This window comes from Pangasianodon hypophthalmus, chromosome 3 (assembly GCF_027358585.1).
Source record: "Pangasianodon hypophthalmus isolate fPanHyp1 chromosome 3, fPanHyp1.pri, whole genome shotgun sequence".
Classification (NCBI taxonomy): Eukaryota; Metazoa; Chordata; class Actinopteri; order Siluriformes; family Pangasiidae; genus Pangasianodon; species Pangasianodon hypophthalmus.
This window is the reverse complement of record NC_069712.1, coordinates 24,042,025-24,064,651: the sequence shown is the minus strand read 5'-3', so window position 1 is coordinate 24,064,651 and position 22,627 is coordinate 24,042,025. Positions and strand designations below refer to the sequence as shown.

The 22,627-nt window shown below is 43.2% G+C and overlaps 1 long non-coding RNA gene across 1 annotated transcript; it reads left to right on the top strand.

Annotated features, from left to right (window-relative positions):
- Positions 1-205: 205 nt before the first annotated feature.
- Positions 206-18,318, top strand: LOC113544646 (uncharacterized). The gene is made up of 4 exons (XR_004577812.2): positions 206-711; positions 16,370-16,465; positions 16,657-17,597; positions 17,706-18,318. It is a non-coding gene; the product is annotated as an uncharacterized LOC113544646 (long non-coding RNA).
- Positions 18,319-22,627: the final 4,309 nt, after the last annotated feature.

Below are 22,627 nucleotides of genomic sequence, written 5' to 3'. Positions count from 1 at the left end.
CTCTGCACAAAGACAATAAAATTGAATCTAATCTAATCTAATGATTCCTCTGACTTGTAGGAACAGCTTGAAGTCAGGTGAAGTGAACTGTACTCCATTCTCAGAAATCTGTTCCTCTGGATTCCCTTCTCTACTGAATACAGTAGACAGAAACTATAACACTTAATGAGTGGTAGCATGTGAAACAAATGCTATCTCAGGCCACTGTAATAGTCTACCAGAACGACCAAAAAGCAATTGTCCACAGGTGCTGTGTCAAGAGGACCCATGATGTCTATGGCCACTTTTGTCCAGGCACCAGTAGGGTATGGTACAGGTTGAAGTGGTGGTGTGACACCAGATTTGTCATGTAACTGACATGTGACACAAGATTTCACAGCCATTTCCACTTTCCGTATCCATGCCAAGCCACCAGTCAATTTCTCTCAGCCTCCTTCTGGTTCTGACAATGCTCTGATATGTGTCATGTGTGAAGAAATGAATTTGGACTGAAAATCTTCCGGAACTAGGAGGTGGTTGGTCCCTTGCACCACATAACCATCCTGGAGCGAAAGTTCATGTCTTATTTGAAAGTATGGCTGTAAAGCACGACCCATTGTCTTTGCAGGCTTTGGCCATTTTGAAGAAAGAAGTGTGCGCAGCTCAGTTTGAATGGAACAAGACTTGCATGCAGCTTTAAACTCAGTGCTGGATACTGCACTGAGTGTAGAGGTGAGTACAACCACTTCAATATCATTTTCCAGCATAGGGTCAGTACTGGGGAGTGGTAAGTGGGATAAACAGTCTGCAGTCATAGTCTCACATCCTGGCTTATATTGAATGTCATATGTAAATGCCATCATGATATGAATGCCACAGTGCTGCCTGTGTGCAGCTGAGTGAGGACACCTACACCATATCACCACATCTGTCATCTGTCACCACAGAGACATGTGAGGCATCAGGCTGTAATCCATTTGCAGACAGTGTGTGACCCAGGAATGACAGTTCTGGTTGTTTAAAGTGACACCTTGATGTGTTCAGTTTGAGTCCTGCCTTATCTATATGCTGCAGCACAGATTGCAGGTTGTTGTCATGCTCCTTTACCGTTGCTCCTGCGACCATGATGTCATCCAGGTAGCACTGGACTCCTGGCTGGCCTTCAAAAATTTCAGACATCATCCTCTGGAAGCAGCTTGGGGCTGAAGCCAGTCCATATAGAACCCTTTTAAAATGAAATAATCCATCATGCGTGATAAACGCTGTAAATTTACAACTGTCTTCATGCAGCACGACCTGATGGGAGGTCTAATGTGGAAAACACTGGTGCTTCACACAGACTCAGAAACATCTCCATGCGGAAGAGGAAAACTGTCCACAACCACTGATTTTCTTGGCACACGTAGGTCCACTCAGAGCCAAATCCCCTGTCTTTTTTTTCTGGTGAACACTATTAGTGAGACCCATTCAGATGCATCCACAGACTCGATTACATCCTGTCATAAGAGCTTCTGTAGTTCCTTGGACACTTCATCACGGACACAATGCTTGACACAATGTACAAAAACCTTTTGCACATCCCAGCATGGTTTTGGGGCTTGTAGTTACAGCTGAGACAGGGTGTGTACACTGGGCTGAGCTGACATGGCCATCACATAGTTGTAGACACAGTCCAGTAAATAAGTCTCTGCCCAGCACAGCTGATCACTTTTGTACAGTGTACATGTCTGTGGTGGTGCAATGGCCACAGAATGACATACTTGCAGGCAGGCACCCATTCACTTGCACCCCCAAAGCTAACTAGACTAAGTTTTGGTGGTGAGAGTGAGGCTTGACTGAAAACCTCTGTGTAAATGGACACTGGTAATGTAGACACAGCTGATCCAGTATCTACAATTAACTGAATGTCCCGTTTATGTCCTGTGCTCACACTTATCTGTATAGTGCACATTATTTTGCCACAGTCCAGAAAAGTTAGCTGCGTGCTGCTTGGACCTACAAAGGTAGCAGGTAAATCCTCAGGTGGGTTTGGGACTTTACTTTTTCCCTGCCGACCTGCTGTGGACTGCTTGTACTATGTTTGACGCTATCATCGATTTGGCCTCCACCGTTGCAGTTTTGATTTGGTGAGCAACAGTCATGGCTTCTCAAGGTCGAGCAGTCCTTCAGCAGCAACCATTCTCTGATGCAAGTCAAATTAGTCTTTTCGACAAGCTGATCGTCAATCATCTTGGCCTCCATGGCACCGAATTCACAGGTAGCAGCCAGCTCACGTACAGCAGCCACATACTGGTCTGTGGTTTTGCGAAAAGCGGTAACGTTCAGCAACCACATTAACTTTAGGGAACAAAAAATCCTGAATTGCGTTCAAAGCAGCAGCATACTTATGTTCATTCACATTAAGGGTGTAGAACAATCTTTGGCCCTCTGTTCCTAGGCAATGTATGAGAAGAGCACACTTCTTAGCATTAGGTAGCTCCTCTCCCAGGGCTAGCAAGAAATTGTTTAAAGTTTTAACCCAAGCTTTGAATAGATTGGGCAGATCTCCAGTGTTTGTAGGAATGGAGCGGACACTGCTGAAGCAGGTGCTGATGGACATGTACGCAAATGCTATCGCATTAGAAGTATGGTCCTGGGTGGATCAAGTCTAGATTCTGCCGGTTGTTCAAAGTATGGTTCACTGATTTTCTTCTACATAGTGGAACTCTAAGCACATGCGTTTGATGTTGTGCAATGCTGGGTACTGTGCCATAAGAATGTTGAATGTTCAGTGGAAGCTTTACTGTCCATATAGGCCTCAGGCTTCTGGACAATTTGAGCATCAAAATCAGACTTTGAAACAGCAGTTGTCGAAGTTACACCAGAGTGGGGTGTTGCGGGCGGATGCGTTGCCTGCTGTTGTATGCAGTATTCAGTCCACACCCACGAGGGGGTCGGTCTCAGCCCATCATTACAATTCGACCGAAGGACCTACTGGGGACAATCGATCTAAGGGCGTTTTCACACCTGGCTCTTTTGCAGTGTTTGTTTCAGAACCTGGTGCATTTTCTCCCTTGGTTCGGTTTGTTTAGCCATATATGAACAGGGCGATCACAATTGGATGTGCACCAAAACAATTTTCCGAAACCAGTGAAACAACCTGTGTAGCAATGCATGATGGCAACTGTTACATAAAAAGCATGTTTGTTTTGCTAATGGCTCACAGCATTAATTGCGGTTTAACGTGGACCAAAGACGAAGTAAAATGCCTCATTGAAATTTGGACTTTCAAAAAAAAAAAATCTGAAATCCTGAAAAGCTATAGTGATTGAAATATGTTGACAAGTGATAGATATGCTGATAACTCTGAACACACCTGATAGATCTTTCGTGATGAGCTCAAAGCATGCCTCTTCATTTTAAAATGATGTGTAATGGCTCTTTTCCAAAACGGGTGACTTACAACAATGTTGTCCCATTGAAACGTCGATTCAAACTGCTAAATTATAATAACTACAGCTAAAAACAAAGCCATAATAAGCTCATGGAGCTGCTGTCGAGCCATCTTGATGGATGAGCGCTATGAGCGGAACCTGGCGCACTCAGCAGGCACACTCCAATGAGAGAGAAAATGCAACATTGTAACAATTTAAGTCCCCGTTTCGGAACAAAGCACAGATCTAGAGGTCTGAAAATGCCCTAAGACAAGCAGATGTGCATCTTACCTCTGATATGCTAATGAAGTATTGTGAAGTGCTCACTGAAGCTGTTAGCTCTGCACAACAGCGTGTTCAGGAGGCATGGACCTGACCTCCAAATGCTATTGTGCCAGAACAGTGGGTAGTGATCAAAAATCATACTGCAGGATCTGATGGCATTTAGACTGCAGGGATTAAACTCAAAGCAAAGATTCCCTTTTTCGCCAACACGATCTCGTGAAGTTGAGAAATTGGTTAATGATACCTCACAAGCCTTAGGTGTTATATCCACTACATTACAATCACACCAGATGATGATTCTGGTAAATTGGGTTACTTCGGTCAGGTCCATAAGTATTTGGACAGTGACACAATTTTTGTAAATTTGCCTCTGTACACCACCACAATGGATTTGAAATGAAGAAATCAAGATGTGATCGAAGTGTAGACTTTCAGCTTTAATTCAAGGGGTTTAACAGAAATATTGCATTAAATGTTTAGGAATTACAGACCTTTTTACAGGGTCCCTGAATTTTTACAGGCTAAAAAATAATTGCACAAATTAACAGTTATAAATATTAGGATTATTTTTAATACTTGGATGCAAATCCTTTGCAATCAGTGACTGTCTGAAGTCTGGAACTGAACTGAATTATGTCAGTCCTGGCTCTGTTGAAAGCAATTCTGTGAACTGATCCACCAAGTCTGCTTTGAGAGTTCTTGCTGCTGTGAGTGAGTGAGTTCTTCACCCTTTTGGACCAAGGTGTGCCCTGGCAGTTCTATGGAGACATCGATAAAGGCTGGAGCAGGTTCAATCCACTTTTTTATTAGATTGATGTGATAGAGTGTCTTTTTCTTACCCTGCTGATGCAGGTGGTATTTCACTGGGCTCACCCATTCGAGGATCGTGTATAAGCCCTGCCAGTGGGCCAGGAACTTGGAATTCACACTGGGCAGCAGTCCCCTCCATTGGCTGGTCAGTTTTAGATCTGTTTCTGTTCTGATTGTGCTTCCTCCATGTGTTACTTCACAATGGGAGCTACCCAGGCGATCTGATCCTGCTCAGTTGAAGAGGAGGACGAGCTCCCTGGTGATGTTATGGGAGGTGGACTTCTGGAGTGCGACTACCTCAGGGGTAGTCTACAATCACTAGTATGAACTCATGTCCCTGGGCAGATTTTGGGAGTAGCCTTACAAAGTCCATGCTCACCCTTTCAAAGGGCATGTCAATGATGGGAAGCAGACTGATCAGGATGGGTGCGGGCTTCTTGGGGGAGGTGTGCTGGCAGTGAGGGCTCAGTCAGTGGAAGCAGTCCCTTAGTTTTTCAAGGGTGTTGCAGACCCCTAAGTGGCCGCCTAGTTGGTGAGAGTGGGCTAGGTGCATCAGTAGGTTGATTTTGGATCAGGGGACCACCAGGAGGTCACATGCTTGCTCCCAACGCTTGTTGTGATAATATAGCAGGCCCCCTCTTATCAGGAAATACGAGGTGGGTAAAGCCTGGACACCCTGCTGGTTCTATACCTCAATCTGTAGCATCTGTCACCAATAGTGTTTCAGACAATCATCTTCCTTGTGCTCCCGTCCAAAATTGCTGTTGTTGGCCACTTGGTGTTACACAGAGGTGAGCAGGTTAGGGTTATTGTCAGACTCACCCTCAGCTCCTGCGTCGACCTCCTGGACATCCCTGTGCATGTAGGAGACTAAAATGCTACTGGACACCCTGATGGCTTGGGGTAGGACCGATCGGTGGGCCAAGGGGATTGTGCTCCCCAAGTCTAGCAGGGCTGGAATGGGTGTGCCATCTAGTTTAATAGTAATGGTGGGGGTTCAGGGCTGAGAGCGAGTGTGGACAGCACATTCCACTAGCCAGGGCTCTCCTCTCCGCTACTGCACGGTCAAGTCAAGTCAAGTGGAGTTTATTGTCATTTCAGCCATATACAAGTACATAGTGAAACGAAACAACGTTTCTCCAGGACCAAGGTGCTACATAAGACAACACAGAATAACACAGAGCTACGGGGACTACATAAATTAAACATAAAGTGCACAAGTGCAAACGTGCGGACGCACAAGACAGTACAATAACTACAACGCTGACCAGTATGCAGTTCTGTTTGAAAGTGGCCAAGTGACAATAGTGCAAATAATACAGAGTTTGATATAAATAGCTGAAGTAATGTAAACATAATGGTATTGTATTATGTGTAAACATAATATTAGCAGCAGCAGCATAAAACATGTGCAAAACATGTGTAAAACATGTGCATGGAGGATGTTCAGTTGTGTGTATGTGTATATATGTGTGTGTGTGTGTGTGTGTGTTCCTTCCTTCAGTCCAGTTCTAGGTGTTGAGGAGTCTGATGGCATGAGGGAAGAAACTATTGCACAGTCTGGTTGTGAGGGCCCGAATGCTTCGGTACCGTTTACCAGATGGCAGGAGGGTGAAGAGTGTGTGAGAGGAGTGTGTGGGGTCATCCACAATGCTTGTGGCTTTGCGGATGCAGCGAGAGGTGTAAATGTCCGAGATGGAGGGAAGAGAGACCCCGGTGATCTTCTCAGCTGTCCTCAATATCCGCTGCAGGGTCTTGCGATCTGAGACAGTGCAATTCCCAAACCAGGCAGTGATGCAGCTGCACAGGATGCTCTCGATGGTCCCTGTGTTGAACATGGTGAGGATGGAGGGTGGGAGATGCGCTTTTCTCAGCCTTCGCAGAAAGTACAGGCGCTGCTGGGCTTTCTTCGTTATGGAACTGGTGTTGAGCGACCAGGTGAGGTTCTCCGCCAGATGAACACCAAGAAACTTGGTGCTCTTGACGATCTCCACGGAGGAGCCGCCGATGTTCAGCGGAGAGTGGTCACTCTGTGCTCTTTTGAAGTCAACAACCATCTCTTTAGTTTTGTCCACATTCAGTTGGCTCTGCACCAGTCCGTTAGCCGCTGCACCTCATCTCTGTATGCTGACTCGTCGTTCTTGCTGATGAGACCCACCACGGTCGTGTCATCGGCGAACTTGATGATGTGATTTGAGCTGTGCATTGCTACACAGTCGTGAGTCAGCAGAGTTAACAGCAATGGACTGAGCACACAGCCCTGTGGGGCTCCAGTGCTCAGTGTGGTGGTGTTGGAGATGCTGTTCCCGATCCGGACTGACTGAGGTCTCCCAGTCAGGAAGTCCAGGATCCAGTTACAGAGGGAGGTGTTCAGGCCCAGCAAGTTCAGCTTTCCAATCAGGTGCTGAGGAATGATTGTATTGAATGCTGAACTGAAGTCTATGAACAGCATTCTAACATAAGTGTCTTTATTGTCCAGGTGGGTGAGGGCCAGATGGAGGGTGGTGGTGATGGCGTCATCTGTTGAGCAGTTGGGGCAGTAAGCGAATTGCAGGGGGGTCCAGTGAGGGAGGCAGCAGGGTCTTGATGTGCCTCATGATGAGCCTCTCGAAGCACTTCATGATGATGGGTGTAAGTGCAACGGGACGGTAGTCATTGAGGCAGGACACTGAAGACTTCTTTGGCACGGGGATGATGGTGGTGGCCTTGAAGCACGTCGGAACAACGGTGCTGCACAGGGAGGTGTTGAAGATGTCCGTGAAAACATCTGCCAACTGGTCTGCACATCCCCTGAGCACCCTGCCAGGAATGTTGTCTGGTCCAGCAGCCTTTCGTGAGTTGACTCTGTGTAGAGTCTTCCTCACGTCGGCCGTGGTTAGACACAGCTCCTGGTCATTGGGAGAAGGGGTGGTCTTCCTCGCCGTCACGCCGTTCTGTGCCTCGAACCGAGCGTAGAAGTCGTTCAGCGCATCTGGGAGGGAGGCATCACTGTCACAGGCAGATGGTGGTGTCCTGTAGTTTGTGATGTTCTGGATGCCCTGTCACATGCGCCGTGTGTCTCTGCTGGCCTTGAAGTGGTTGTGGATTCTCTGAGCGTGTGCACGCTTTGCTTCTCTGATGGCCCGGGACAGTTTGGCCCTCGCTGTTCTTAGGGCCACCTTGTCGCCTGCTCTGAAAGCAGAGTCCCGGGTCCTCAGTAGCGCGCGCACCTCTGCAGTCATCCACTGCTTCTGTTTGGAGCGTGAGGTGATGGTCTTGGAGACAGTGATGTCATCAATGCACTTGCTGATATAGCAGGTCACTGATGTCGCGTATTCCTCCAAGCCGGTGAAGTCACCGTCAGTTGCCGCTTCCCTGAACATGTGCCAGTCAGTGTGTTCAAAACAGTCCTGAAGAGCAGAGATGGCTCCTGCTGGCCAGGTTTTCACCTGCTTTAGAACTGGTTTGGAGCGTCTGACTAGCGGTCTGTATGCTGGGATTAGCATAACAGAGATGTGGTCTCAGTAGCCGAGGTGGGGGCGGGGCTCCGCCCGGTACGCACCGGGGATGTTTGTGTAAACAAGGACCAGCACGTTCTTCCCTCTTGTTGCAAAGTCCACATGCTGATGGAATTTAGGGAGCACTGATTTGAGATTTGCATGGTTGAAATCTCTGGCAACAATAAACAGTCCATCAGGGTTTGAATTCTGCAGCTTGCTAATAGCCCCATACAGTACACAGAGCGCCTCCTTAGCATTAGCACTGGGGGGAATTATGAGGACGGTAGTGAATTCCCGTGGTAAATAAAAAGGTCTGCATCTAACAGTCACAAACTCCACCAGCGATGAGCAGTAACTAGAGACTAGCACCGAGTTCTTGCACCATTCCGTGTTGATGTAAACAAACAAGCCGCCGCCCGGAGCCTTACCGCACAGAGCTGTGTTTCTGTCGGCATGAAACGAGGCTAGCCCGGCTAGCTGAATGGCGGCATCTGGAACTCTGTCGCTGAGCCACGTCTCCGTGAAAACAAAGACACAGCAGTCTCTAAACTCATGCTGCGTAGTTTGCTGGAGTCGGATGTAATCCAGTTTATTGTCCAGGGAGCAGACATTGGAGAGCAGGATAGACGGGAGAGCCGGCCGGCTAGGGTTTGTTTTTAGCCTAGCACGAACCCCCGCCCTCTTGCCGCGCTTCTGCTTTCTCGCGCACCGCTTGCAATGTCCCCTCCCCCAGCCACCGGCATCGGGCGACGCCGAGGGCTGGAGGCCTGGTCCCTGCAGCAAGCTGAGATCACGTAGCTTCTCCACCAGATCATCCTGCAGAGTGGCTGTATTGTTGTGTCTTAGGTTTATAAGTGTCTGGCGGTGGTATACACGAACACCAGTGGCTCCGATGTCCATGTGCCATTAAAAAGTTGGCCTAAGGACGAAAAAAGCACCATTTTGTATCCGGAGTGGCCGCTGCGTGCTACTGCCGCACCGCCATCTTGGGTGTGTCTTTGGTGCTGGGGTGGAGCGTTATGACGGAGGCCGGGGAAGAACTCTCTCTGCTATCCTCTCCTGAATGCCAAAGCGGCCAGTGCCTCAGCCATCTCCTTGCAGGTTCCGGGAGACCGCATGTGTTCCTCTAGCGGTAGAGGAACTTGTTTGTTGAAGTTGGTAGCATCAGCTGGCCAGCTGGGCTTCCCCCGAGCGGAGGGGCATTATTACCTGGATCCAGTCCCCTTTAGGCCAAACTTTGCGGGTCACAATCCATTCAGTGGAGTGCCGGTAGGCCTCTATGTCATTGTCCACAGTCAGCTTGACCAGAAGGCGCTGGGTGTCCCGATGAGGATCGTGGTTCATCTGTGGCTGCTTGGAGCCCTTGCGCCATTTCCTGGGTGATCCCCCACTAGTGCAGTTTGGTTTCAAGCAGGTGTTTTAGTAGTGGGGCCATGGTGAGGGTGGGGTCTGGGTCCGTGCTCATGCCCACATTCTCCACCAGTGTAGTGACTCGCTGCTGCAGCAGTCAGAACACAGACACAGACAGAGGTGGGGGCTGGTGTTTAGGGAGCTTTTATTTTCTTAGGTGAGAGGGAAAAGGGCAGATAGTAGTGCAGAGAGGGTATAGGATGCCATCCTGAGGTGCAGAGAGCAGTAAGGGATTTGTCAGGGTGGAGTGTGGTGGAGGTCGTTGCAGGCCGGAAGGTAGCAAGGTGCGGCAGCGGGAGGACCGGGACACTTCCGAGGGCAGAGAGAGTGGAGGGTCTCTGCCAGGGCACACAGCAGTGGGAGAGGGTCGCCGTCGCTGTCTGCAAAGTAATGAACAGAGTGTGTCAGCATCAGCATACAGATAGAAGCAACTTGCCTTCCTCTGGCCCTGGTGCCCTTTTATTCTCACCAGTCTTCTCTGAGAGCCGCAGTGATAATCTCGCACCAGCCGTGCTTCATTCCCCAGGTCCGCCCTGCAGCCATGTACTCTCCTGTGGTCCAAAGCAGTAGTGCTGAAATGGCGCTGTCTGTTCAGTACCATGGCAGCAGTAGTGTGAGGAGCGTGCAGCAGTTTGTGCATGTGGTACGGAGGCCCGCCGTCACAATGACATATTGCCTCTTGCTGGAACATTTTATTTACATTCATCTCACAGCGCTGTTGAATTCTCAAATCTCATCTGACCAAAGCCATTGATTAATTTTCTAAAATGACACGTCCTGCCGTTATTCCTTATGCATAAGTAAAACACAGACACACATAGGGAAAACACAAACTAGGTGTCTTAATCCATATACATATAGTAATTAGAAAGCATATGTTTTAGCTACCCTGCATTGACTCTAGATGTGTGTGTGTGAGAGTTTGTGTCTTGACTTGTAATGGGCTAGCGTCCTATTATTCCTGCACTGTGCCCAGTGTTTCCAGAGGAAACTCTGGGTCCACTGAGATTTTTTATATCAATTAAAGAAAAAAAGAATGAATGTCCTTCACATAAACATCTAAATTTTTTTGGTTTGTTTATTTATATAGTGAAATGTCTAAATTTACAGTAAAAAAAATTCTCTGATATATCTATAGCAACATCCTCACTTTTGTTTGGTTTAGTTTTGCTCTTTTCCCTCTTTTCTGTTTGTTTTAATTTACAGTTAGACTATATTAGGCTACTTCCCAGTACCTGAGAGGGGTGTCAATATAGTCTAGTCAACAGTGGGAAAAATTAATTTATATAGTTTAACAACTGTTATAACTACATGCTAGATATCTACAAAATCATCTTTATTTGTGATCCAATATCACTTTCTTTTATTTGTCACATTTGTGAAATTATATGTTGAGCCATACATAGTCTTACCATACTAAACTGCCAACCCACATACATAAGCTCGCTAAGATTAAATTTGTCTATGTTGACATAAATCAACTCTTGCAATATAAGTTCAGTTTGCACAGGAGCAACTTATCTTCAATATCTGTCAGAGAATATTGTCATTTTTGACTAACATTAATGCACACCATTTTATACATCCTGAGCATTGTAGGAATCGAGACTATCAAACTAAAGAAACTGACTGTCTCTCCAACCACACACAGGACAAAGACATTCCTTTACACCCAACGGACCTAAGATGGCTCCGGCCTGTCTATGCTAAACGACAGGTCGTTAAACATTAAGGGATGATAACGGTCATCGGAACGCAGAAAACCCCCAAAAAAGGGTGTAAATTACCCCTCCCTGGAGCTGACCTCTAATTGACCACCCTTAACAGATGCCTTTTGTTTGGATTAGGGAACTGGCTGAGATTTATCACACTCCACACCACACTACATCCTGCTGAGGTTGGAATGACCTTTTGTTCTCAACGGAATCAGCAAAAGGACTCCATGCCTAAGACTCTTCCACTTTTTAAGAATGTTCTTTTCTTTCTCTGCATCTGCCTTATTTTATTTCAGTGTAGTCGCTGGGTTTTGTATTAAGTCTGTATGGGGAACATGCCTTCACACATGCTGTATTAAACCAGAGGGCAAGACTTAACTTACACCTCAGCCACGGCGACTTCTCACATGGTGGGAAGTCCGGTGCTACCTCCAAATCACGTATTCAAACCAGCATTATATTACAACCCCACTATTAATGGAATTATATAATATTAAGTCTGTTTCATTCTGTAAACACACCATTATACCCAGTAGCTAATGGCCACACGTATGTATGTCATGTTTGGTATCTGCATGCTTGTCTTCATGTGCTGAAGCTGTTGATGATTTGCAATTCTCAGTACCTCATATCATACATTTATTATATGCATTAAATGCAAATTAGCTGGAGGGCCAGCCAAGTCACTCTCCAATCACCTCGAAACTGGCCTGCGGTTGGTTGAAGACCTCAAGAGGCCGGCTCATCTAAACTAACATAAAAACCGCATGCCCAAGCAAGTGAAACACACAGAACGCCTCGACAAAGAAAAGAACAGCCAGAGCTGGAGCTGAAGCTGGAACCCGAGCTGAACTAGAACCCGAACAGAGCTGGAACAGGAAGAGAACCTGCCTCAGAAGGTCCCAAGATGGGCATCCTCGAACTTCGCTTGAATCGACCTTTCTCCCAGCCGTCCAGACTCCATCCTCCCTCTCTGGCGACGATCAATAACTCCTCTAACATCCTCCAACTCCGGTCCGACTAGAACCTGCTGACCAACAACAACTCGTTCCACTCACCACCTAGGCAAAGCAAGTATTGATACCTCCCAACTAATGCTGATATATAATGATGCCTCACTCAGGTCAGGTCATGTTTCAGAACTCAACTCTCTAGTTATTATCACTGGTTCTTCTCATGTCATATTCCCATATGTATGAATGTGTATGTCTGTGTGCGTGTTGATTGTGTGTAGTAGTTTAGGATATGTGTGTGTTGGTTGTGTGTAGTAGTTTAGGATATGTGTGTAGTAGTCTAGTATATGTGTGCATTAGTTAGGATATGTGTGTAGTAGTTTAGGATATGTGTGCAGTAGTTTAGCCTGTGTCTGTAGTAGCTTAGTATAATAAAGTCTCGTCTATGTTCAAGGTGATGTTGTGCAGTGATTTTCTGCTCACCATCTAGAGTTCCTAGGGTGCCTGATCAGTAGTACTGTGCTCTATAAAGATTGTCCTCAACGGAAGTTATTACTGTCGACGGCCATGATAGTAATGACTTGCCAGAGTGAATAAGACGTCTTGCCAAACTTATTTTGATAAATTTCCCCAAGATCAACATTACTGTTTACATTAATGATCTTTACGTCATCATAATTATAAGACCAAACTAAGTCAACATCTAATGAGCTAAATTCCCTACAGCATATTTTTCTAGATTTAATCACTTGTATGTTATCAATCACTTGTATGTTGTCAGTTTACAGTTGCAGTATATGTCTAATGGCGATGGTAGCAAGGAAAACCTCCCTGAGATGACATGAGGAAGAAACCTTGAGATGAACCAGACTCAAGAGGGAACCCATTCTCATCTGGGTTACAACGAATAGTGAAATTATAAATAATTCCCTTCTATAACTGTGTACTACATGGTCAAAATTTGCAATTGTGTAAACAGGAAATTCATTATAGTTTTCACATGAAGTTTATTTTGTTGAAGTTATCAACTGTTCACTCATGGACTTGAGTGCAAAAATGTTTAATAGCAATTGCAGTCCTAAAGCTATAGTAATTGTAGACCTAAGTCATCGTAGCAAGACTGTTCATATCAATTGCAGTCCAGATCCATCTTCATGGTCTTAAGTGGTATCACGCTCAGTAATCACATTGATCTTTAGACTGTCCATGTGGGGATTACCATACAACACCTCAGGGTGAGCTACCAGACTGGTGGTCCACCCTGCCATAAAACACATTGTGTCTCTCCCATTTGGTATTCTACATTTGGTATTATACATTCACCTGGGGCTGCTCCCAAAGTCCGCCCGCGGCCACGAGTACATCCTTGTCATCGTGGACTAGGCCACCCGCTACCCTGAGGCGGTCCCACTCTGGAAAGCCACCTCCCGGAACATCGCCAAAGAAGAAAAGATTCTCCTCTTCAGTTGGGTGGGGATCCCGAAGGACCTTCTAACAGAACAAGGTACACTCTTTGTCTCAACTAATGGCCGCTCTCTGCCAGCTGTTGCAGGTGAAGCACCACAGAATATCCATGTACCACCCCCGATGGCCTGGTCGAGCAATTCAATCAAATGCTCTGAAGGATGCTGCGACGGGAAGGAAGGAACTGGGACCTCCTCTTGGCTCCTTTTCAACCGGAGACCTCGAGGACTGCTGGACGTGGCCCCCCGAAACATGGGAGGAACAACCCTCACTGTTCCGCACCATCACTGAATACATCCAGGAGATACAGGAGTGGACCGACTGGCTGGCCCCATAATCAGGCAGGACCCCCAGGCCAATCAGGCAGGATGGAGGATGCCCAAGCCAAACAACAACGGGTCTACAACCGCCCCACACGACCCTGAGAATTTCAGCCTGGTGATCGTGTGCTCCCCCTGCTTCCATCAGCACCCTGTAAATTCCTGGCCCACTGGCAGGGCCCCTACACAGTCCTTGAGCAAGGTGGTCCAGGTGAATTTTCACCTGGGGTACCGCATTGGCTGAGGGATGCTGAAACCACAAGAAAAGAAAACAGAGGTAGAAAAAGATTACCCACATCCCACAAATAAGCAACAGGTACGTGCCTTCTTTGGTTTGGTGGGGTACTACAGCAGATTTGTGCATAACCTTTCCTCTGTAGCCTCCCCCTTCTCATATTTGTCCCAGAAGGACAAACCAGATCGAGCTTGCTGGTCAGAAGAAGTGGAGTAGGCGTTCCAGGCCCTGAAACAGGTGCTCACCAGCTCAGCGGTTTTCCAGAACCCAGATTACAACCAGCCCTTCGTCGTCCACACCGATGCATCGGAGACCGGCTTGGGTGCCACGCTGTCCCAGTGCTTCTAGAGTGAAGAACATCCAGTGCTGCACATAAGCCAGACACTGACCCCCGCCGAACGGCTGTAGACTGCCGTAGAACGAGAAGCCCTAGCCATCAAGTGTACCAGTGAGGAGCTGAGTTACTACATGGACTGCTCCCTTTCTGTGCTGCATTTCAAGTCCACAGCCCTGGTACTTCCTGGAAGCCTCCGGCCTCAAGGACGCTGCCACACACCGTTGATTATCTGTGCTTCTGCATGGGCGTCGACAGCGACCCATCCCCTTTTCTCCAATCCACATCCCACGGCCCAGGGAAGACCATCAGCCTCATGCTTCCTTCACCAGCACCTCCTCACCCCCTCACATCTCCCTCTCAAGTCAATAAAGAGCATGTGTGACACTAATCTCGCTTGTCTTGTGTCTGTGTCCTGCCTGCCTGAGCTCCAAGTTGCTACACCATCTATTACTTTATCCCTAACTACTCAGTAGTTCCTCTGCAAGAATGTATGGTGCATTGAGAGTGCATGATTTGTATGGTTACCAGAAATAGTTTTCTAGCTAAAGTTTTAGTAAGTTACACATGTTTGAAAGGGACGTCTGACAAGCTAATATAAAGGCTAATACATGCAAGTTTAAATAAAAACCTCTGACAAGTAAATAGGAAAGACCTAGGCTTGCACATTGATAGGTTGTATAAAATCCTCTGATATAGGAACCTCACTTTATGATGACGGCATAGAATGAAGCTGCAAGTTTTTTTTTTTTTCATGTATACTGAATTACAGGAAAACATTCAAAAGGTTTTAAACAGTGTGACGTAATGAAACCTCGTTCAGGCTAGTCACATGACTTTTTCGTTTTGATTCAGACTCTGAAGCAATGTCTCGAAACTCCGTACTTTAAATGAATCAAACCAGTTGGAATCTGAGTTTCGAGTTTGACATCACTAATAAATGTGAAATGTTTAAAAGGAGACATAGTTATACAGTATAATGATAAGCAGCTAGCTAGCAGCTAATTAGCAGCCTTAAGTTTAAATCTACTAGTAATGAATTAAGCAGAGATGTGAAGAATAGCTACACTTTTTAAGTAATATATAACAAGTTATAGTTGGCATGTGGCTCAAGGTTTATGCTTTTTTTTTTTTTTTTTATTTTACACCCATTTCCTGCTAAAATCTGTTAGCTTTCTAGCTAATTTGCTACTGAACAGATTAGTTCAGCTTAGCACAGCCTGAATGAAATGGATATTTCATATATTTTAGTGGTTTGTTTTAATGACAGTTTGCTGGCTTTAAAACAGGACATCTTGTCTGAAGTTGTAAATAGCTTTAAATAACATCCTTGGGCAATTTCTCAGTGAACATATTAATACTAACTTGCTGCTAGCTGAAGCTCAATTGGCAAGATGCACATGATAGTGCCACCTTACCTCAGGGGTTACGAGCATGTGCATTACTGCTGCTTGTCCAGCTATGCTTTCTGAGAGAATTTTTTTTTATATGACTTGTTAAGAAGAAGTTGTTCACCAGAATGAGCATTTTAACCATTAAACAGAGAAGTTTTTCTTACCAAAGAAGGAAATAAGTAAATAATGCTAAGACATTAGCATCAGTTTGAGTGTAAACTTAGGTCTTTTAAATTTTGCAGCACATTGCAGTTGATTTAAAATTGTTTAACTTCAATTATATATCTCTTTTTGTGTGTGCATTTTTACTGGACTTCCCTTGTCTTGTGTAGCTGTGCTCATGCATTTAATTTGTGTACTGTTAACAGTATGCTTATTAATTGTTGGGAAACCCTATTTTTATGCAAAATAGTTACTGTATTCCACATTTTGTCATCATAAAGACAATGTAATTTGAGTCTCATTAGTAATTATGCCACTGAAGCCAGCTAATCTACTCAGTTCAACATGGACCAAACCATATGACCATGTAGTAATAAGATTTTCCCATATTTATGGATGTTCTCTTTTCCTGACAGAGGCCTATGCATCTGCCAGAATGAAGCTACTGAAGGGAGAGGTCAACTCTGATCTTCAGACTGAATCAGACAGAAGGGGAAAAAGTGAAAAGGATGGTAGGAAATTTCATCACCTCATTAAACCAAATTACCAGTATTAATCATTAGAAAACTATTGCAGTTTATCAAAGATTCTTGCATTTGTTTGCTTATCCATCAGTAAACTTGATTGATGATTTCTGCAGATGTGCAGTGTACCAATTTGGTCAGTTCTAATCTTAAAAGAGCATTTATTTTGTGTGTTTCAGACTGAGAATCTCATCTTCATTTTAAATACCGAGAATTTGAGTGGGAAGAGGCAAGAATGCTTCAGAGGCCTCACCACCTCCTGTTCCAGAGAGCCTAAGCTCAAGATCTGTAAAATTATTTTAAATTTTAGAAAAGTTACTTATCTTTTTTTCTCGTCATTAGTGAAAGAAAAATTACATAAGATTGTTTTTGTCTTTATGTTAAAAAGGCCCAGAAACTCAGCTAGAGTAATGAATGTTTCTGGTAATGACATGCAGCAAAAATGTCCTTTCTGCTTATTATTCTTCTCGTTAGGTATCATACCAGGAGCACATCATTATTTAGCTTATTATTTATCATTTTGAACAAAAAACAAATGCATAGGAACTTTCAAACATTCCAGTATTAAAAATCAGCTGCTAAATATCTAATTCCAGTCTGAGTCTGTGTCTGTGTTTGTTTGAAACAGTGTTACACTACATTCCAGTAGGATGGCAGCACGCCAAGGAAGGGTAATAATATGCACACCCTTGCAGTATTAAATCTTTTTGCAGCAATATATGTGTTTTGATCAATTTGATTTGAATGAAGTATGGTTTGAAGTATGTTTGGATCTTGTTTCTGCTACTGTCTCTGGCAGCGTCTTCATTCTCTTAAATAATGAGACGTGGTGGCAAACAGAAAGCTACAGTTTCTTATACATTGGGTACAGCTTTGTAGAATACTGACTAGCTTCTGATGTCAACACTGTATTCTAAAAATTACGTGTAGACTGTTGGCTTACATAACAAGGCTGCGCATTACTTGTCCATCTTGTTCCCTCGTGAAGATGCTTGAAGAAAGCAAGTGCAAAAAGCATTAACCGCAAAGATGGTGAAAAAGCTGTGTCCAAGTTTTAAACAGGGCCTGTGATGGAGGGAAAACCATGTACACAGTGTCTACCAGCAGCTAACTTTATCAGGTAACTTTCAGACTTAATTAGTTTTGGATTTTGACAAACTGTTTCGCTGTTATCTGAACATCGGTTAACCATATAAATATTATATGAATATTTCTTCCCTTTCCTCAGGAATCCTGATGTGCTTTGGGATGGCTGAATATTTCCACCCTCGTTCATGCATTCTGATGGGGGGTCATGTCAATGTCCAACTACAACACCCATAACACCATGTTGTTGTACCTGTTGTTACCGAGCAGTTCATAGTGTCATAGTCTTTTCTGGTTTTTAGATCTAGGACTTGGTTTTCTTGTTTTGACTCTTTGCCTTGCCCTGTTTATGCTGCTTGCACATTGCCTGACCATTGCCTGTTTTTGACCTTGTTTTTGTCTCACATTTTGGATCTGTCTGCAAGCTTTATAAATAAAGCTGTTGTGTAGTTCAAAGTTCAAAGTTCAGTTTATTTATATAGCACATATAAAAACACCCACATGACTGACCAAAGTGCTGTGAGATTCAGAAAAAGAGTAAAATAAAATGAAGAAATCAGCACCACTAAACACAATTAAGACAGAGTCTAGCCCCAATAATACAATGACTAAGAAAATATATTAGTAAGACAAAGGGAACAGAGTATATACATTTTGAAGACAAAATAATAGGCAAATACCATAATAGAAGATTATTTATAAGCCAAGGAAAACAGATACGTTTTTAGCGGTCAAAGAAGGGGCTAATCTAATCTCTAAAGGCAGGTTATTCCACAAAAGTGGCCCAACCACTGAAAAAGCTTGATCCCCTCTGCGTTTGAGTCTGGAGTGTGGGACTAAAAGAAGATTCTGATCACTAGATCTTACACTTCTGAAAGTTGTATATGGGTGCAACAGTTCGGGTAAGTAAGTGGGGGCTTGATCATGTAATGATTTATATACAAATAAAAGAATTTTAAAATCAATTCTGAATTTGATAGGCAGCCATCGGAGGGTCCTCAGAATTGGAGTAATGTGAGCGCTTTTACGGCAATTATGAAGGAATCTGCCAGCAGCATTTTGCACTAGTTGAAGGCGAGCAATTTGAGACTTTGAACTACCGCAGTATAGTGAATTGCAGTAGTCGAAGTGTGAGGTAATAAAAGCATGAACAGCCTAAGGTTTTATGATTTAGAAAAGGTTTGATTTTTGACAGCAGACAAAGTTGATAAAAACTAGAACCTATTGCCTCAGTTTTATCTTCATTTAAGGATAAGAAATTTTGGGCTAACGAAGATTTAACTTCGTCTAGATAAATAAAGATGTAAATGCTGAAAGATCATTTCTCTTGATTCGTAAATAGATTTGGGTATCGTCGGCATAAAATGAAAGGACACCCCATGTCTTCTTAGAATGGAACCCAAAGGTAGCATGTACAGAGAGAAAAGAGAAGGTGCCAAGATTGAGGCTTGAGGAAGACCACAGGCTAGATGGGCAACAGAAGAGGAAAAATTACCTAACTTGACTAAAAAAAAAATTTTTATCAGAAAGATATGACTGAAACCACTTAAGGACGGTTCCTTTTATCCCCACATAGGACTCTAATCTAGATATCAGAGTAGAGTGGTCAATAGTATCGAATGCTGCTGATAGATCTAAGAGCACAAGGACTACAGAGTCGCCAGAGTCCGTAGATAAAAAAAAAATGTTGTTTAACACTCTCAAGAGGGCAGATTCAGTACTGTGAGTGGACTTAAAACTCGATTGAAAGATTTCAGAAATACCGTGGCAATTTAGAAAACACAATTTGTCAAACACAATTTTTTCCAATACCTTTGAAATGAAAGGTAATACAGAAATAGGGCATAAATTATTCAGAACAGAAGGATCTAGTGAAGGCTTCCTGAGTAAAGAAGTGACAGTAGCCATTTTAAGGGCAGCAGGGATAGAGCCGATAAAAATCACTTATTGTACAAAGACACTAATCCCGGCCCAACAGCGTCAATAATTGATTTTAAAAATTTGGGGTGTATGATATCGAGAGAGCAAAAAGTTGGTTTAATATTAGCGATGGTATCTTTAAGTAGTTGCAGGGAAATAGGTTCAAAACTATCCCAGGAGGCAGAATGCAACAACGGGATTGAGGTTTCAGTATGAGAAGAGCTTACTTTGGAAAAAGTCAAACAGTGCCCCAATATATCTAAATTCACACTATTATAACTTTATTTTGTAACATTATTACAGTAACATTATAGTAATTGTCTCAAATTATTTACTGAATTAATATAATTATTTATTTGTATTTTATTTATTTTTAAGTGATAATAACAAAATGATTTTAAAGAAGTGTTTTTAGAAATGTTATTATTGTGCCAGTACAGAACTAGGCTGATACGTAGCAGTTTCCCTAAACACAGATGTTTTATTCTGACAAACATAAAAAGATCTCTTTTTTTGCACAAACACTTTAATTCTAAATCCATGCCTTGTTGCCACCTATTTAATGTCTTAATGACTAGTTTTTTTTTTTTAATATCATGTGATAATGTTAACATAATATTTTTCCCCAAACCCAAAGGGACTTTAATTTATAAAGACTCATAGCCTACAAAATCGACTGATTATATTTAGATATGTAGCAGTTAAAGAGTGGAAGAGAGCAAGTGAAACACCATTCATGTAGCAAAACTCAAAAATTTATAATGTGTCAGATGGTTTGCTCTGTAGGCTCCTGCATGGTTTAATGCTATACCTAGGCCATTTAGTTAAAACCTCTGTAGATTATGTAGTATTATGTATTATTTTTAAGCTGTGTGATGTTAACATTGGTGAATTATTTAATATAATTCGTTTTCCAGATACCCTGAGATATCTATCAGTATTTAAATAAGGCAGTGTTATGTAAATTTTTGTCCTGCTTTGTCCTGGGGAACACAGTATAAAATGTTAAAAATGTTTGTATGATGGCAAACATCAATATTAGATTAAATAGTTTGCATGAGGATAAACTCATGAAATCAGGTCATATTATGATAGTTCTCAGCTTGGTCTGATAAGTGAGTTTGGCTGGTTTCTTTATCAATCTTCTGTCTTTTCCCCTCGTGCACAGTTGATGGGCATCTCTCTGCACAGGACCACTAGCCCCAAAAATATAGGGAACCTAAATACTGCATTAGCCACTGTTATTAGCTACTATGATACTTAAACTCCCTGTGATATTATTCTCTTCCAATGCAAGAGAGGTGTGGGTCTATCCTAATAAAATTTTCTGTAACTATGTATTTAGTACATAAAATTAGTATTGTTACAGAAATCACATTTCTGTTACACATTTCTGAATATGATATGGTGATGTAAATGTAAAAGGAAAAAAGGACACAATTAGTATTGTTACAGAAATCACATTTCTGTTACACATTTCTGAATATGATATGGTGATGTAAATGTAAAAGGAAAAAAGGACACAATTAGTATTGTTACAGAAATCACATTTCTGTTACACATTTCTGAATATGATATGGTGATGTAAATGTAAAAGGAAAAAAGGACACATTAAGGACACTCACCGTCCATTTTATTAGGAACACCTGTACAACTGCACATTATATAGTTATCTAATCAGTCAATCATTTGTCAGAGGCGCAATACAAAAAACATGCAGATACAGGTCAAGAGCTTCAGTAAATGTTCACATCAAAAATCAGAATGAAGAAAACGAATCTCTGTGATTTTGATCATGGCATGGATGTTGGTACCAGAAGGGCTTGTCTGAATATTTCATAAACTGCAGATCTCCTGAGAATTCCACAAACAACAGTCTCTAGAGTTTACACAGAATGGTGCAAAAAACAAAAAGCATTGAGTAAGCGACAGTTCTGAGGGTTGAAATGCTTTGTTGATAAGAGAGGTCAGAGAAAAATAGTTTGAGCTGCCAGGAAGGATATAGTAACTCAAATAATCACTCTTTATAACTGTGGTGAACAGAAAAGCATTTCAGCATGCAGAAAACATCGACCTTGAGGTGGATGGGCTACAACAGCCAAAGACCACATTGGGTTCCACTCCTGTCAGGCAAGAACAGGAATCTGAGGCTATCATGGGAACAGGCTCTTTACAGGCTCAAAGTTTACAGGCTCATCTATTAGAAAAAAAAAATCACTTGCTTTTTTTTCAGTCTTCAACTGTCCAGTTTTGGTGAGACTCTGCTTATGATAGCCTCAGATTTGGTACTAAGAACCATGCCATGGTTAAAGTCACTGAGGTTACATTTTTCCCCATTCTGATCTTTGATGTGTACATTACCTGAAGACCTGTACAAGCACGATTTATTGCATTGTGCTGCTGCCACATGATTGGCTGATTAGATAACTGCATGAATGTGCATTGATATAGGTGGTTTGAGACTGTTATCAGTGTCTCACATTGTTTGGAGAAATTTTGGCCCACTTTTCTTTACAACATTGCTTCAGTTCATTGATGTTTGAGGATATTAATTTGTGCACAGCTCAGATTTGCTGGTGTGCTTAAGATCATTGTCCTGTTGCATGACCCAATTTTGGAGAGGCTTAAGCTGCTGGAGAGATGGCCTCACATTTGTCACAAGAATATTCTGGTATAAAGTGGAGTTCATCATTGTCTCATTGACTGTAAGTCTTCCAATTCCTGTGGCTGCAAAACAAGCCCAAATCAACACCCCTCCAACCATGACTGACAGTTGGTATGAGGTGTTTGTAGGTGATATGCTGTGTTTGGTTTTTGCCAAACATGGCGCTGTGCATGATGACCAAAAATCTCCACCTTGGTCTCATCAGTCCAAATGATATTGTTCTAGAACTTTTGTGGTTTGTTCAGATGCAATTTTGCTAACCTAAATCATGCTGTCATATTCTTTTTGGAGAGAAGGGGCTTTTTCCTTGCCACCCGTCCATGAAAGCCATACTTGATCAGTCTTTTTCTGATTGTGCTGTCATGAACATAAACATTTAATGTGCTTACAGAGGCCTGTAGCTCTTGGGTTTTTCTTTATATCTTTATATTTGCTAGGATGCCCACTCCTGGGAAAATCAGCAACTATCTTGAAGGCTC